The 16842-nt window shown below is 42.9% G+C and overlaps 1 pseudogene; it reads right to left on the bottom strand.

The window, feature by feature from the left end:
- Positions 1-11083: 11083 nt before the first annotated feature.
- LOC125519349 lies at positions 11084-16080 on the bottom strand (annotated as a pseudogene).
- Between the last annotated feature and the right edge of the window lie 762 nt (positions 16081-16842).

Here is a 16842-nt window from a genome sequence, read left to right as displayed (position 1 = left end):
TGCCTCTTCTCTTTTCCACTAAGGCCCATCATGGCCCATTTAGCTCCCGGTGGGTTCCGGTAACCATCCCGGTACTCCGGTAAAATCCCGATTTCACCCGGAACACTTCCGATATCCAAACATAGGCTTCCAATATATCAATATTTACGTCTCGACCATTTCGAGACTCCTCGTCATGTCCGTGATCACATCCGGGACTCCGAACAACCTTCGGTACATCAAAATGCATAAACTCATAATATAACTGTCATCGTAACCTTAAGCGTGCGGACCCTACGGGTTCGAGAACAATGTAGACATGACCGAGACACGTCTCCGGTCAATAACCAATAGCGGGAACCTGGATGCCCATATTGGCTCCTACATATTCTACGAAGATCTTTATCGGTCAGACCGCATAACAACATACGTTGTTCCCTTTGTCATCGGTATGTTACTTGCCCGAGATTCGATCGTCGGTATCCAATACCTAGTTCAATCTCGTTACCGCAAGTCTCTTACTCGATCTGTAATACATCATCCCGCAACTAACTCATTAGTTGCAATGCTTGCAAGGCTTATGTGATGTGCATTACCGAGAGGGCCCAGAGATACCTCTCCGACAATCGGAGTGACAAAACCTAATCTCGAAATACGCCAACCCAACATGTACCTTTGGAGACACCTGTAGTACTCCTTTATAATCACCCAGTTACGTTGTGACGTTTGGTAGTACCCAAAGTGTTCCTCCGGTAAACGGGAGTTGCATAATCTCATAGTTATAGGAACATGTATAAGTCATGAAGAAAGCAATAGCAACATACTAAACGATCGGGTGCTAAGCTAATGGAATGGGTCATGTCAATCAGATCATTCTCTCAATGATGTGATCCCGTTAATCAAATAACAACTCATTGTTCATGGTTAGGAAACATAACCATCTTTGATTAACGAGCTAGTCAAGTAGAGGCATACTAGTGACACTTTGTTTGTCTATGTATTCACACATGTATTATGTTTCCGGTTAATACAATTCTAGCATGAATAATAAACATTTATCATGATTATAAGGAAATAAATAATAACTTTATTATTGCCTCTAGGGCATATTTCCTTCACTTTCAATATGTATCCAGATTGAGACTTAGAGTCATCTGGATCAGTGTCAAAACTTGCATCCACGTAACCCTTTACGATGAACCTTTTGTCACCTCCATAATCGAGAAACATATCCTTATTCCACTAAGGATAATTTTGACCAATGTCCAGTGATCTACTCCTAGATCACTATTGTACTCCCTTGCCAAACTCAGGGCAGGGTATACAATAGGTCTCATACACAGCATGTCATACTTTATAGAACCTATGGCTAAGGCATAGGGAATGACTTTCATTCTCTCTCTATCTTCTATCGTGGTCGAGTTTTGAGTCTTACTCAACTTCACACCTTGTAACACAGGCAAGAACTTCTTCTTTGACTATTCCATTTTGAACTACTTCAAAATCTTGTCAAGGTATGTACTCATTGAAAAACTTATCAAGCATCTTGATCTATTTCTATAGATCTTGATCCTCAATATGTAAGCAGCTTCACCGAGGTCTTTCTTTGAAAAACTCCTTTCAAATATTCCTTTATGCTTTGCAGAATAATTCTACATTATCTCCGATCAACAATATGTCTTTCACATATACTTATCAGAAATGTTGTAGTACTCCCACTCACTTTCTTGTAAATACAGGCTTCACCGCAAGTCTGTATAAAACTATATGCTTTGATCAACTTATCAAAGCGTATATTCCAACTCCGAGATGCTTGCACCAGTCCATAGATGGATCGCTGGAGCTTGCATATTTTGTTAGTACCTTTAGGATTGACAAAACCTTCCGGTTGCATCATATACAACTCTTCTTTAATAAATCCATTAAGGAATGTAGTTTTGTTTATCCATTTGCCAGATTTCATAAAATGCGGCAATTGCTAACATGATTCGGACAGACTTAAGCATAAATACGAGTGAGAAACTCTCATCGTAGTCAACACCTTGAACATGTCGAAAAACTTTTTGTGACAATTCTAGATTTGTAGATAGTAACACTACTATCAGCGTCCATCTTCCTCTTGAAGATCCATTTAATCTCAATGGCTCACCGATCATTGGGCAAGTCAATCAAAGTCCATACTTTGTTCTCATACATGGATCTCATCTCAGATTTCATGGCCTCAAGCCATTTTGCGGAATCTGGGCTCATCATCGCTTCCTCATAGTTCATAGGCTCGTCATGGTCAAGTAACATGACCTCCAGAACAGGATTACCGAACCACTCTGGTGCGGATCTCACTCTGGTTTACCTACGAGGTTCGGTAGTAACTTGATCTGAAGTTACATGATCATTATCATTAGCTTCCTCACTAATCGGTATAGTAGTCACAGGAACAGATTTTTGTGATGAACTACTATCCAATAAGGGAGCAAGTACAGTTACCTCATCATGTTCTACTTTCCTCCGACTCACTTCTTTCGAGAGAAACTCCTTCCCTAGAAAGGATCCATTCTCAGCAATGAATAACTTGCCTTCGGATCTGTGATAGAAGGTGTACCCAACATTTCCTTTTGGGTATCCTATGAAGATTTACTTCTCCGATTTGGGTTCGAGCTTATCATGTTGAAACTTTTTCACATAAGCATTGCAGTCCCAAACTTTAAGAAACGCCAGCTTAGGTTTCTCGCCAAACCACAGTTCATACGGTGTCGTCTCAACGGATTTGGATGGTGCCCTTTTTAACGTGAATGTAGCTGTCTCTAATGCATAACCCAAAAACGACAGTGGTAGATCGGTAAGAGACATCATAGATCGCACTATATCTAATAAAGTACGGTTATGACGTTCGGACACACCATTACACTGTGGTGTTCCAGGTGGCGTGAGTAGTGAAACTATTTCACATTGTTTTAACTGAAGGCCAAACTCGTAACTCAAATATTTTACTTCTGCGATCATATCGTAGAAACTTTTATTTTTGTTACGATGATTCTCCACATCACTCTGAAATTCTTTGGACTTTTCAAATATTTTAGACTTGTGTTTCATCAAGTAGATATACTCATATCTGCTCAAATCATCTGTGAAGATCAGAAAATAATGATACCTGCCACGAGCCTCAATATTCATCGGACCACATACATCAGTATGTATGATTTCCAACAAATCTGTTGCTCGCTCCATTGTTCCGGAGAACGGAGTCTTAGTCATCTTGCCCATGAGGCATGGTTCGCAAGCATCAACTGATTCATAATCAAGTGATTCCAAAAACCCATCAGCATGAATTTTCTTCATGCGCTTTACACCAATATGACCTAAACGGCAGTGCCACAAATAAGTTGCACTATCATTATTAACTTTGCATCTTTTGGCTTCAATATTATGAATATGTGTATCACCATGATCGAGATCCAACAAACCATTTTCATTGGGTGTATGACCATAGAAGGTTTTATTCATGTAAACAGAACAACAATTATTCTCTAACTTACATGAATAACCATATTGCAATAAACATGATCCAATCATATTTATGCTCAACGCAAACACCAAATAACACTTATTTAGGTTCAACACTAATCCCAAAAGTATAGGGAGTGTGCGATGATGATCATATCAATCTTGGAACCACTTCCAACACACATCGTCACTTCACCCTTAACTAGTCTCTGTTCATTCTTCAACTCCCGTTTCGAGTTACTACTCTTAGCAACTGAACTAGTATCAAATACTGAGGGGTTGCTATAAACACTAGTAAAGTACACATCAATAACATGTATATCAAATATACCTATGTTCACTTTGCCATCCTTCTTATCCGCCAATTACTTGGGGTAGTTCCGCTTCCAGTGACCAGTCCCTTTGCAGTAGAAGCACTCAGTTTCAGGCTTAGGTCCAGACTTGGGTTTTTCACTTGAGCAGCAACTTGCTTGCCGTTCTTCTTGAAGTTCCCCTTTCTTCCCTTTCTCCCTTTACTTGAAACTAGTGGTTTTGTTTACCATCAACACTTGATGCTTTTCTTGAATTTCTACCTTCGTTGATTTCAGCATCACGAAGAGCTTGGAATCGTTTCCGTTATCCCTTGCATATTATAGTTCATCACGAAGTTCTACTAACTTGGTGATGGTGACTAGAGAATTCTGTCAATCACTATTTTATCTGGAAGATTAACTCCCACTTGATTCAAGCGATTGTAGTACCCAGACAATCTGAGCACATGCTCACTGCTTGAGCTATTCTCCTCCATCTTTTAGCTATAGAACTTGTTGGAGACTTCATATCTCTCAACTCGGGTATTTGCTTGAAATATTAACTTCAACTCCTGGAACATCTCATATGGTCCATGACGTTCAAAACGTCTTTGAAGTCCCGATTCTAAGCCGTTTAAGCATGGTGCACTAAACTATCAAGTAGTCATCATGTTGAGCTAGCCAAATGTTCATAACATCTGCATCTGCTCATGCAATAGGTTTGTCACCTAGCGGTGCATCAAAGACATAATTCTTCTACGCATCAATGAGGATAAACCAATCCGCATCATTGCTACTAACATCTTTCAACATAATTTTTCTCTACGAACACAATAAACTGGGAGCAACATCGCGAGCTATTGATCTACAACATAGATATGCTAATACTACCAGGACTAAGTTCATGATAAATTAAAGTTCAATTAATCATATTACTTAAGAACTCCCACTTAGACAGACATCCCTCTAATCTTCTAAGTGATCACGTGATCCATATCAACTAAACCATAACTGATCATCACGTGAAATGGAGTAGTTTTCAATGGTGAACATCATTATGTTGATCACATCTACTATATGATTCACGCTCGACCTTTCGGTCTCCAGTGTTCCGAGGCCATATCTGCATATGCTAGGCTCGTCAAGTTTAACCCGAGTATTTCTGCGTGTGCAAAACTGGCTTGCACCCGTTGTAGATGGACGTAGAGCTTATCACACCCGATCATCACGTGGTGTCTGGGCACGACGAACTTTGGCAACGGTGCATACTCAGGGAGAACACTTTTATCTTGAAATTTAGTGAGAGATCATCTTATAATGCTACCGTCATAACTAAGCAAAGTAAGATGTATAAAAGATAAACATCACATGCAATCAAAATATGTGACATGATATGGCCATCATCATCTTGTGCCTTTGATCTCCATCTCCAAAGCATCGTCATGATTTCCATCGTCACCGGCATGACACCATGATCTCCATCATCTTGATCTATATCAATGTGTCGTCACATGGTCGTCTCGCCAACTATTGCTCTTGCAACTATTTCTATCGCATAGGGATAAAGTAAAGCAATTATTTGGCTCTTGCATCTTATGCAATAAAGAGACAACCATAAGGCTTCTGCCAGTTGCCGATAACTTCAACAAAACATGATCATCTTATACAATAACTTATATCTCATCACGTCTTGACCATATCACATCACAACATGCCCTGCAAAAACAAGTTAGACGTCCTCTACTTTGTTGTTGCAAGTTTTTACGTGGCTGCTACAGGCTGAGCAAGAACCGTTCTTACCTACGCATTAAAACCACAACGATAGTTTGTCAAGTTAGTGTTGTTTTAACCTTCTCAAGGACCGGGCGTAGCCACACTCGGTTCAACTAAAGTTGGAGAAACTAACACCCGCCAGCCACATGTGTGAAAAGCATGTCGGTAGAACCAGTCTCGCGTAAGCGTACGCGTAATGTCGGTCCGGGCCGCTTCATCCAACAATACCGTCGAACCAAAGTGTGACATGCTGGTAAGCAGTATGACTTATATCGCCCACAACTCACTTGTGTTCTACTCGTGCATATAACATCAACACATAAAACCTAGGCTCGGATGCCACTGTTGGGGAACGTAGTAATTTCAAAAAAATTCCTACGCGCACGCAAGATCATGGTGATGCACAGCAACAAGAGGGGAGAGTGTTGTCTACGTACCCTCGTAGACCGGAAGCGGAAGCGTTATAACAACGCGGTTGATGTAGTCATACGTCTTCACGGCCCGACCGATCAAGCACCGAGACTATGGTACCTCCGAGTTTTTGCACATGTTCAGCTCGATGACGATCCCCGGACTCCGATCCAGCAAAGTGTCGGGGATGAGTTCCGTCAGCACGAAGACATCTGGAAGCAGCTCCTCAAGGCCCAAAAAACGTGGCCAAAGAAGAACGAGGATATCAGACTCAACATCGAGCATCCGGCCTCAGAGGTAAACATATCCTTTCCGAAGACGTATCCAGTTAGTATTTTGAACATTACCTAAGTCATATTGCCTGTATTTCGTGCGGGGCTGGACGACGAAGGCGGAGAGGATCAACTATCTGGGACCGCTGCCTGAAGACCCAGCCACACCCTAGCTAACAGAGATGCTGGTTCGGGTGCCGTATCAGGCACCGGAGAAGAAGGGAAAAGAGGCGAAGAGCGGCCCCGCCACAAGGGTTCTTCGGACGCTATGTCCGGAGAGACCAAGGTCCCCTCCTCCCATGAGGGAGACGTGGAAGAGGAAGAGGAAGAGGAGGAGTAAAGCGACTCCCCCCCCACAAGGGGAGGAAGAAGATGTTGGGGAATGTAGTAATTTCAAAAAAATTCCTACGCACACGCAAGATCATGGTGATGCATAGCAACAAGAGGGGAGAGTGTTGTCTACGTACCCTCGTAGACCGGAAGCGGAAGCGTTAGCACAACGTGGTTGATGTAGTCGTACGTCTTCACGGCCCGACCGATCAAGCACCGAAACTACGGCACCTCCGAGTTCTAGCACACGTTCAGCTCGATGACGATCCCCGGACTCTGATCCAGCAAAGTGTCAGGGAAGAGTTCCGTCAGCACGACGGCATGGTGACGATCTTGATGTTCAACCGTCGCAGGGCTTCGCCTAAGCACCGCTACAATATTATCGAGGATTATGGTGGAGGGGGACACCGCACACGGCTAAGAGATCAATGATCAATTGTTGTGTCTCTGGGGTGCTCCCCGGCCCCCGTATATAAAGGAGTGGAGGAGGGGGCCAGCTAAGGAGAGTGGCGCGCCCAAGGGGGGGAGTCCAACTCCCACCAGGAGTAGGACTCCCCCTTTTCCTATTAGGAGTAGGAGAGGGAAGGAAGAGGAAGGAGGGAGGAAGGAAAGGGGGGCCCTCCCAATTCAGATTGGGCTTGGGGGGGGCGCCCCCTCCCTTGCTACTTTCCCTCCTTTCCACTAAGGCCCAATAAGGCCCATATACCTCCCGGGGGGTTCCGATAACCTCCCGGTGATCCGGTATTGTCCCAATCTCACCCGGAACCTTTCCGGTGTCCAAATATAGTCGTCCAATATATCGATCTTTATGTCTCGACCATTTCGAGACTCCTCGTCAAGTCCATGATCACATCCGGGACTCCGAACAACCTTCGGTACATCAAAATATATAAACTCATAATGAAACTTTCATCGTAACGTTAAGCGCGCGGACCCTACGGGTTCGAGAACAATGTAGACATGACCGAGACACGTCTCCGGTCAATAACCAATAGCGGAACCTGGATGCTCATATTGGCTCCTACATATTCTACGAAGATCTTTATCGGTCAGACCGCATAACAACATACGTTGTTCCCTTGTCATCGGTATGTTACTTGCCCGAGATTCGATCGTCGGTATCTCAATACCTAGTTCAATCTCGTTACCGGCAAGTCTCTTTACTCGTTCCGTAATACATCATTGCAACTAACTCATTAGTTGCAATGCTTGCAAGGCTTAATGTGATGTGCATTACCGAGAGGGCCCAGAGATACCTCTCCGACAATCGGAGCGACAAATCCTAATCTCGAAATACGCCAACCCAACATGTACCTTTGGAGACACCTGTAGAGCACCTTTATAATCACCCAGTTACGTTGTGACGTTTGGTAGCACACAAAGTGTTCTTCCGGTAAACGGGAGTTGCATAATCTCATAGTCATAGGAACATGTATAAGTCATGAAGAAAGCAATAGCAACATACTAAACGATCGGGTGCTAAGCTAATGGAATGGGTCATGTCAATCACATCATTCTCCTAATGATGTGATCCCGTTAATCAAATGACAACTCATGTCTATGGTTAGGAAACATAACCATCTTGATTAACGAGCTAGTCAAGTAGAGGCATACTAGTGACTTTGTTTGTCTATGTATTCACACATGTATTATGTTTCCGTTAATACAATTCTAGCATGAATAATAAACATTTATCATGATATAAGGAAATAAATAATAGCTTTATTATTGCCTCTAGGGCATATTTCCTTCAGAGCCCAGCACCTCTACAAATCCCTGCTTCCCTACGAAGGGCTTATCCATTTACTTTTATGTTGAGTCATCATCCTCTTATTAAAAAGCACCAGTTGGAGAGCACACTGTCATTTGCATCCATTACTGTTAGTTTACATTGAGTATGACTTGACTGGATCTCTTTTACCATGAATTACAATGTCTAGTCAGTCCTTGATCTTTAAAGGTGCTCTGCATTTATGTTTTGCGGTCTCAGAAAGGGCTAGCGAGATACCATCTTGTTATATCATATTATGATTGTTTTGAGAAAGTGTTGTCATCCGAGATTTATTATTATTGCTCGCTAGTTGATTATGCCATTGATATGAGTAAACATGAGACCTAAGTGTTATTGTGAATATGGTTAGTTCATAATCTTTGCTGAAAACTTGAATGCTGGCTTTACATATTTACAACAACAAGAGCAAACAGAGTTTGTAAAAGTTTTTCTTTATCACTTTCAGTTTATCAACTGAATTGCTTGAGGACAAGCAAAGGTTTAAGCTTGGGGGAGTTGATACGTCTCCGTCGTATCTACTTTTCCAAACACTTTTGCCCTTGTTTTGGACTCTAACTTGCATGATTTGAATGGAACTAACCCGGACTGACGCTGTTTTCAGCAAAATTGCCATGGTGTTATTTTTGTGCAGAAATAAAAGTTCTCGGAATGACCTGAAAATCAACGGAGAATTATTTTGGAATATATAAAAAATACTGGAAGAAAGATCCCACGCCAGGGGCCCCACACCCTGTCCACGAGGGTGGGGGCGCGCCCTACCCCCCTGGGCGCGCCCCCCTACCTCGTGGTCCCCCTGACGCTCCACCGACCTCAACTCCAACTCCATATATTCGTGTTCGGGGAGAAAATCAGAGAAAAGGATTCATCACGTTTTACGATACAAAGCCCCCGCCAAGCCCTAAACTCTCTCGGGAGGGCTGATCTGGAGTCCGTTCGGGGCTCCGGAGAGGGGAATCCATCGCCATCATCATCATCAACCTTCCTCCATCACCACTTTCATGATGCTCACTGCCGTGCGTGAGTAATTCCATCGTAGGCTTGCTGGACGGTGATGGGTTGGATGAGATTTATCATGTAATTGAGTTAGTTTTGTTAGGGTTTGATCCCTAGTATCCACTATGTTTTGAGATTGATGTTGCTATAACTTTGCTATGCTTAATGCTTGTCACTAGGGCCCGAGTGCCATGATTCAGATCTGAACCTATTATGTTTTCATCAATATATGTGAGTTCTTGATCCTATCTTGCAAGTCTATAGTCACCTACTATGTGTTATGATCCGGCAACCCCGAAGTGACAATAATTGGGACCACTCCCGGTGATGACTGTAGTTTGAGGAGTTCATGTATTCACTATGTGTTAATGCTTTAGTCCGGTACTCTATTAAAAGGAGGCCTTAATATCCCTTAGTTTCCAATAGGACCCCGCTGCCATGGGAGGGTAGGACAAAAGATGTCATGCAAGTTCTTTTCCATAAGCACGTATGACTATATTCGGAATACATGCTTACATTACATTGATGAATTGGAGCTAGTTCTGTGTCACCCTATGTTATAATTGTTGCATGATCGATCGCATCCGGCATAATTCTCCATCACCAATGCCTACGAGCTTTTCCATATATTGTTCTTCGCTTATTTACATTTCCATTGCTATTTTTACAATCACTACAAAACCCAAAAATATTACTATTGCTACCGTTACCATTATTATCATATTACTTTGCTACTAAACACTTTGCTGCAGATATTAAATTTCCAGGTGTGGTTGAATTGACAACTCAACTGCTAATACTTGAGAATATTCTTTCGCTCCCCTTGTGTCGAATCAATAAATTTGGGTTGAATACTCTACCCTTGAACACTGTTGCGATCCCCTATACTTGTGGGTTATCACGCCCCCTGCCTCGTGGCCTCCTCATTGATTGCTTGACGTCCACTCCAAGTCATCTGGATCACGTTTGTTCCAAAAATCACGTTTACGAAGGTTTCATTCCGTTTGGACTCCGTTTGATATTCCTTTTCTACGAAACACTAAAATAGGCAAAAAAAACAGCAATTCGGGCTGGGCCTGCGGTTAATAGGTTAGTCCCAAAAATAATAGAAAAGTGTAAAATAAAGCCCATTAACATCCAAAATAGATAATATAATAGCATGGAACAATCAAAAATATAGATACGTTGGATACATATCAGTAAACTACTCATGCTTCATCGGAGAGGCAATGGTGCTGATGTAGAAGCCCATCGTGATCGATTCCCCCTCCGGCAGATCACTGGAAAAGCCCCAAGATGGGATCTCACGGGTATGGAAGGTTGCGGCGGTGGAAAAGTGGTTTCGTGGCTCTCCCTGATGTTTCTAGGGTATAAGAGTATATATAGGTGAAAGAAGTACGTCGGTGGAGCTACGAGGGGCCCACGAGGGTGGGGGCGCGCCTACCCCCTGGGCGTGCCCTCCTGCCTCGTGGCTTCCTCGTGGCGTTCCAGACTTCAACTCCATGTCTTCTGGATTGCTTTCGGTCCAAGAAAGATCATCACGAAGGTTTCGTTCCGTTTGGTATTCCTTTTCAGCGAAACTCTAAAATAGGCAAAAAAACACAGAAACTTGCACTGGGTCTCCGGTTAATAGGTTAGTCCCAAAAATAATATAAAAGAGCATATTAAGTCCCATTAAACATCCAAAACAGATCATATAATAGCATGGAACAATCAAAAATTATAGATACATTGGAGACGTATCACTCCTCGCCGTACTTCTCCTTCAGCTCCCGCAGCTTCTTGCCGTCCTCGCGGAGGATTTCCTGACAAACAATTCACACACACCGTTCGATAAACGACATTGGTCCGTTTCGGATATGAAGAGAGTATTAATGTAAAAAAGTTCATTAATGTTGTAATGCACCGCGGAGAGAAACTACACCAAAATACACATACACGGGGACGAACCATTTCATGCCCATGGCACTAGTACTATGCTACAGAAAGTTCAGGGAATCGCATACTTTCTGATGTTATGATAAATTGCAATTGTTCCAATGACCGAGATCATAGTTTGTTAATATTCAATGAAGTTTCTAATTCATACTTTACCTTGTGAAGGAGTTGTTACTTTAGCATAAAAAAATATATGACAATATATGTTGCTGTTCTAAAGATGATCATGATGCCCTCATGTCAGTATTTTATTTTATCGACACCTCTATCTCTAAACATGTGGACATATTTGTCAATATCAGCTTTCGTTTGAGGACAAGCGAGGTCTAAGCTTGGGGGAGTTGATACGTACATTTTGCATCATGCTTTCATATTAATATTTATTGCATTATCGGCTGTTATTACACATTATATCACAATACTCATGCCTATTCTCCCTTACTTTACAAGGTTTACATGAAGAGTGAGAATGCCGGCAGCTGGAATTCTCGACTGGAAAAGGAGCAAATATTAGAGACATATTCTGCAAAACTCCAAAAGTCCTGAAACTTCACGGAGATTATTTTTGGAATATATCAAAAATATTGGGTGAAGAAAGAACCAGAGGGGGAGCACTAGCTAGCCACAAGGATGGAGGGCGCGCCCCATCCCCTTGGGCGCGCCCCTCGAGGAGGAACCAATTGACGCGGAACCTTTGTGGAACCAATCTAGGGCTCCGGCGGAGCTGTTCTGCCGGGGAAGCATCCCTCCGGAAGGGGAAAATCATCACCATCGATCCTTTCATCGGGAGGGGGTCAATGTCCATCAACATCTTCACCAGCACCATCTCATCTCAAACTCTAGTTCATCTCTTCTATCCATCTTTGTCTCAAAACCTCAGATTGGTACCTGTGGGTTGCTAGTGGTGTTGATTACTCATTTTAGTTGATGCTAGTTGGTTTATTCGGTGGAAGATCATATGTTCAGATGCTTTTATGCATGTTAATACCCCTCTGATTATGAACATGAATATGATTTGTGAGTAGTTACGTTTGTTCCCGAGGACATGGGATAAGTCTTGCTATAAGTAGTCATGTGAATTTGGTATTCGTTCGATATTTTGATGGGATGTATGTTTACTCTCCTCTAGTGGTGTTATGTGAACGTCGACTACATGACACTTCACCATTGTTTGCGCCTAGGGGAAGGCATTGGAAAGTAATAAGTAGATGATGGGTTCCTAGAGTGATAGGAGCTTAAACCCTAGTTTATGCGTTGCTTCGTAAGGGGCTGATTTGGATCCATATGTTTCATGCTATGGTTAGGTTTACCTTAATTCTTTTTTGTAGTTGCGGATGCTTGTGAGAGGAGTTAATCATAAGTGGGAAGCTTGTCCAAGGAAGGACAACACCCAAGCACTGGTCCACCCACATATCAAATTATCAAGTAACGAACGCGAATCATGTGAGCATGATGAAAACTAGCTTGACAATAATTTCCATGTATCCTCGGGAGCGCTTTGCTTTATATAAGAGTTTGTCCAAGCATGTGCTTTGCTATAAAAAGGATTGGGCCACCTTGCTGCACCTAGTACTTTATTACTTGTTACCCGTTACAATTTATCTTATCACAAAACTACATGTTACTGATAATTTCAGTGCTTGCAGAGAATATCTTGCTAAAATCCGCTTGTCATTTCCTTCTGCTTCTCGTTGGGTCGACACTCTTACTTATCAAAAGGACTATGATAGATCCCCTATACTTGTGGGTCATCAGACAGTCATATGAATTAGCATCTAAAGAAGTCAAGTAAAACAATATATCAAGGCACAAACCTTGTGTTTCTCCACAAGCTTCAACACATTTTCGTCGGCCTTCTGTTGCTCTAGTTTTGCCATCTTGGGATGTTTTGCTTTGATCATGTTCTGTATTCACCACAACAGCCTTACATGAGTGTTATGCAGAAAAACTGAGGGGGGGGGATACCTAAAAGCATGCCCTGTCTAGAGATTAAAAAACAAGTTCCATGCATTTTGCTAAAATTGTCGAAATATTCTAAATCGAAATGTCGAATGACAAAAAAATGTAAACAGAAAGATGCATTTTTAATGGCAGTTTTTTGTCAGATGGACATGGGGTCTGATCATCTCATCAGTTTTTCTCCCTCATTATGTCTCTCTCTGGATTAACCACATCTTTCCCTAATAATAAAGCACGGATTGACTCCATGGGTTCACCGTCACAAAACGCTTCTTCCCGTGAATTTACGCTTTCAGTTTAAAGGCTATAATGAAGGATTGGGCGAACTAAAAAGGAAGAATAATTCCTATTAAAAAGGAAAGGATGAGGCGAACTAAAAGAAGATGGACCTTTGGCTGCAAGTTATATCACCCATGCACGATGATGGACGTGCACACACATACCCGATATTGGACCGTGCTTTTTTCACGCCTTCAACAATTAGACCTCTTTTAGCCTAACACATACGACCACAACAACAATAAAAATCCATTCAGATAAACAAGAACTTGACTCGCGCTTCGTGAATGATTAATTTTTCCTTTCATTCTATGTCAATCGTCTCAAGCCTACGTCGCATTCAATTTATGAATTTTTAATTACTTACACCAATATACTCATCCAGATGTCGTCAACCTCCTAGACTATGTCCCAGGTACGACCGTTATTCTTGTTCCCGTGCACCGCGATCCATGCCATCCACGGACGTGAACTAGAGGTTGCAAATTCTATCATCACCTCGGCGTAGTCATTGAAATGTAGCTCCTATGTAATATTTCGTGTCACTTTGTTAGACTGGTTCGTAAGAGTTTAGATCAGTGAGCCTCAAGTTATTACAGTTTCAAAGCTCTCTCACACCATGAACAGAACATCAATAGTTGACATTATTCCACTACTCCTTCAACCCCTTTCCTTCCAGAACTAGGAAATCCATGAACGCATTAATTGTTTTTGCAAAGACAGTATGGTTGAAAACACAAATCTTTTTAATGTTGGGAATAATTCACGTCGATCAAAAATTAAATAATTATTATTATATTAGTTTATGTTAAGGAAGTTATTTTTCTCCCGTTGCAACGCACGGGCATTTTTGCTAGTGTTAACATAAGTGTGCCTTGTTTGCAGCAACTAGTAAACATGCATGTGCAACACATGTATCCTAATCTATAATAAAAACATCAATTGTGCATTGTGTTGTTACGGAACCATTTAAATGTGTGAAATGCCTACAGTCTAGTAATTTATTTAGAATTAAGTCTTAGGTCTTGTTTGATCGGTGAAAGACTTTCATAAGTGTGCCTTGTTTGCAGCAACTAGTAAACATGCACGTGCAACGCACGTATCCTAATCTATAATAAAAACATCAACTGTGCATTGTGTTGTTACCGAACCATTTAAATGTGTGAAATGCCTACAGTCTAGTAATTTATTTAGAATTAAGTCTTAGGTCTTGTTTGATCGGTGAAAGACTTTCATAAGTGTGCCTTGTTTGCAGCAATATGTTTTTGCTTTCTGTAGCAGCCACAACACAAGATGCAGTAACAGAAAGAACACTAGGGTAGTGTCTTTTGTCTTTAGGCCTAATGGAACTCTCTAATTATGGGGATTAATGATTAAAAATTACCCTAAAATTGAAAGAAAAAAAACATTTGTCTCTCGTTTATGTGCATATGTGTTCTATCTTGGGCTGAGGTATCACTCAAGTAGCATCATGAGCATTGTTCTTGTACAGTCCTTACAATTATATCGTGGTTATTGGGTTCTGAACACAGCAACTATTTTCAACAAAGCAAGTTTGTGGTGATTTTTTTTCTTGCAGCATAATCTAGAAAGAAGCACCGAAACAATCAACCAAAAAGATATGAGACAAAGTAATTTCCATATCATTTTTCTACGGAAGACATTTGGCACGAACCTTTTCCTTCTCCTTCTCTAGATTCCTTCTGTCAGATTTGCTATGCACAGCAAGCTCATCAAGGTGCTTGGATTTGAGCTCAAGAACCTGCATCTCCTGCATCTTGCAATCCAGTTCCGAACGGACCTTCTGATTCTCATCGATAATCATCTGCGAGTGCCGACGAGCAAGTTGCTGCATCTTGTGGATTTCTGGTGGCAATGCAAGTTCAGAAGGTCCCAATGCTCAAAGCAGAGAAATGCATATAAACAAAGCACATAAAAAAATTTGCGATGGAAACAGAGCACATATAAACAGAAAGATTTTGCTTGGATTTTGCTCCTTCTCCTCCATCACGTTGTCCATTGATGTAGTCCTCTCACTGTACTTAGATTCGAGCTCCTGGACATGCTTGGCCTTCACCTCAATCTGGCTGGCCAAATTGGCCACCAGCTTGTCGGTCTTGTCGGTCTTTGCAACAGACTTCAAATCGCCATTCCTCTGAAGGTACTTCCCGAACAGCCCCAGCGTCCGTCGATCGTCGGCCCTCGCAACCCACCCAAACATCTCCGGCGCTCCTGGAGACCTGCTCGCCTCCCAGCCCAGTTTGCCACGGCCCCGCGCCTCGAAGTGGTTCTCGAAGCTGAAGGTGTGGCCGAGAGAGGCGTACTCCTTCGCGAACTCGACGATGGATTTCCCGGTGTGGCCTCTGTGGCTCCACAAAGGCACGACCTTGTGTGGGCAGAAGGCGGCGAGCTGCTCCTTGAAGCAGTTCCCCCTCTCCCTGATTTACCGCCCACCTCTCCGCTCAGTGGGCACGTTGGCCAGCACCCCCATCCACGGCCACATGAAATGCTCCTCTCTGTTATGGACAGGACTAGGCTCCGCGGCCGGCGGCGGGTCCGGCATTTCGTCCTTCACCCACTTGGTGAGGCAGCGGTCATGTCCATTAGCATGTGAGCATGCTACAACTGCGTGACGCCGACGCAGGGTATCGCTGCTGCTGCTGCTGCTCCGGTCGCACCTCCGGAAACCCGCTGCCTCGCGAATCCTACCGAAATCGGAAAAGCAGAGACGCTCAATTGCAGCTGCCTCCCCGGATACGAAGCGAAATCTGGAGAGATGGAAAGAGGTACCGCTCATCAGGTGCCTCGTCGGAATCCATGGACCCGCGCGGCTGCTGGCCAGACCGGCGCCGCCTTCCGCAGACGCCAACAAACTAACCAACCTAGGGTTGTAGGGTAAGGCCCAATGAAGATGAGTCAGTCCAATGTAAGTCCGCGGCACCGTTGGGTCCAGACTCCAGACTGTTGAAACCATTTAACGAACACCCGAGCCGGCTAGGTTTTCTGGTCACAGGCAGCAAGGGAAGGGTGCATTGGAGGGCCGAAGCTTAGGAAGAAGATTTTGGTAGATGTACGAGCAACCATCGTCATCGTCATCGTCAAAACAGAAGAAGAAATGCAAGGAATTACTCGATGATGGATGTGTGCATGCACGTAACCTGCTAGTGTAACAGACTCGGTAGCGGCAAGACTCTGATTTACTCCCTCCGATCCTAAATATAAGACCTTTTAGGGATTTCACTATAGACTGTACGAGATGATACCCCGCGCGTTGCTGCGGAAAATATTGCCTAAAGTTGATGTTTTACTCATCAACCGACTCCTA

The sequence above is a fragment of the Triticum urartu genome, chromosome 7 (genome assembly GCF_003073215.2).
Source record: "Triticum urartu cultivar G1812 chromosome 7, Tu2.1, whole genome shotgun sequence".
NCBI lineage: Eukaryota > Viridiplantae > Streptophyta > Magnoliopsida > Poales > Poaceae > Triticum > Triticum urartu.
This window is presented reverse-complemented; position numbering and strand designations above follow the sequence as displayed.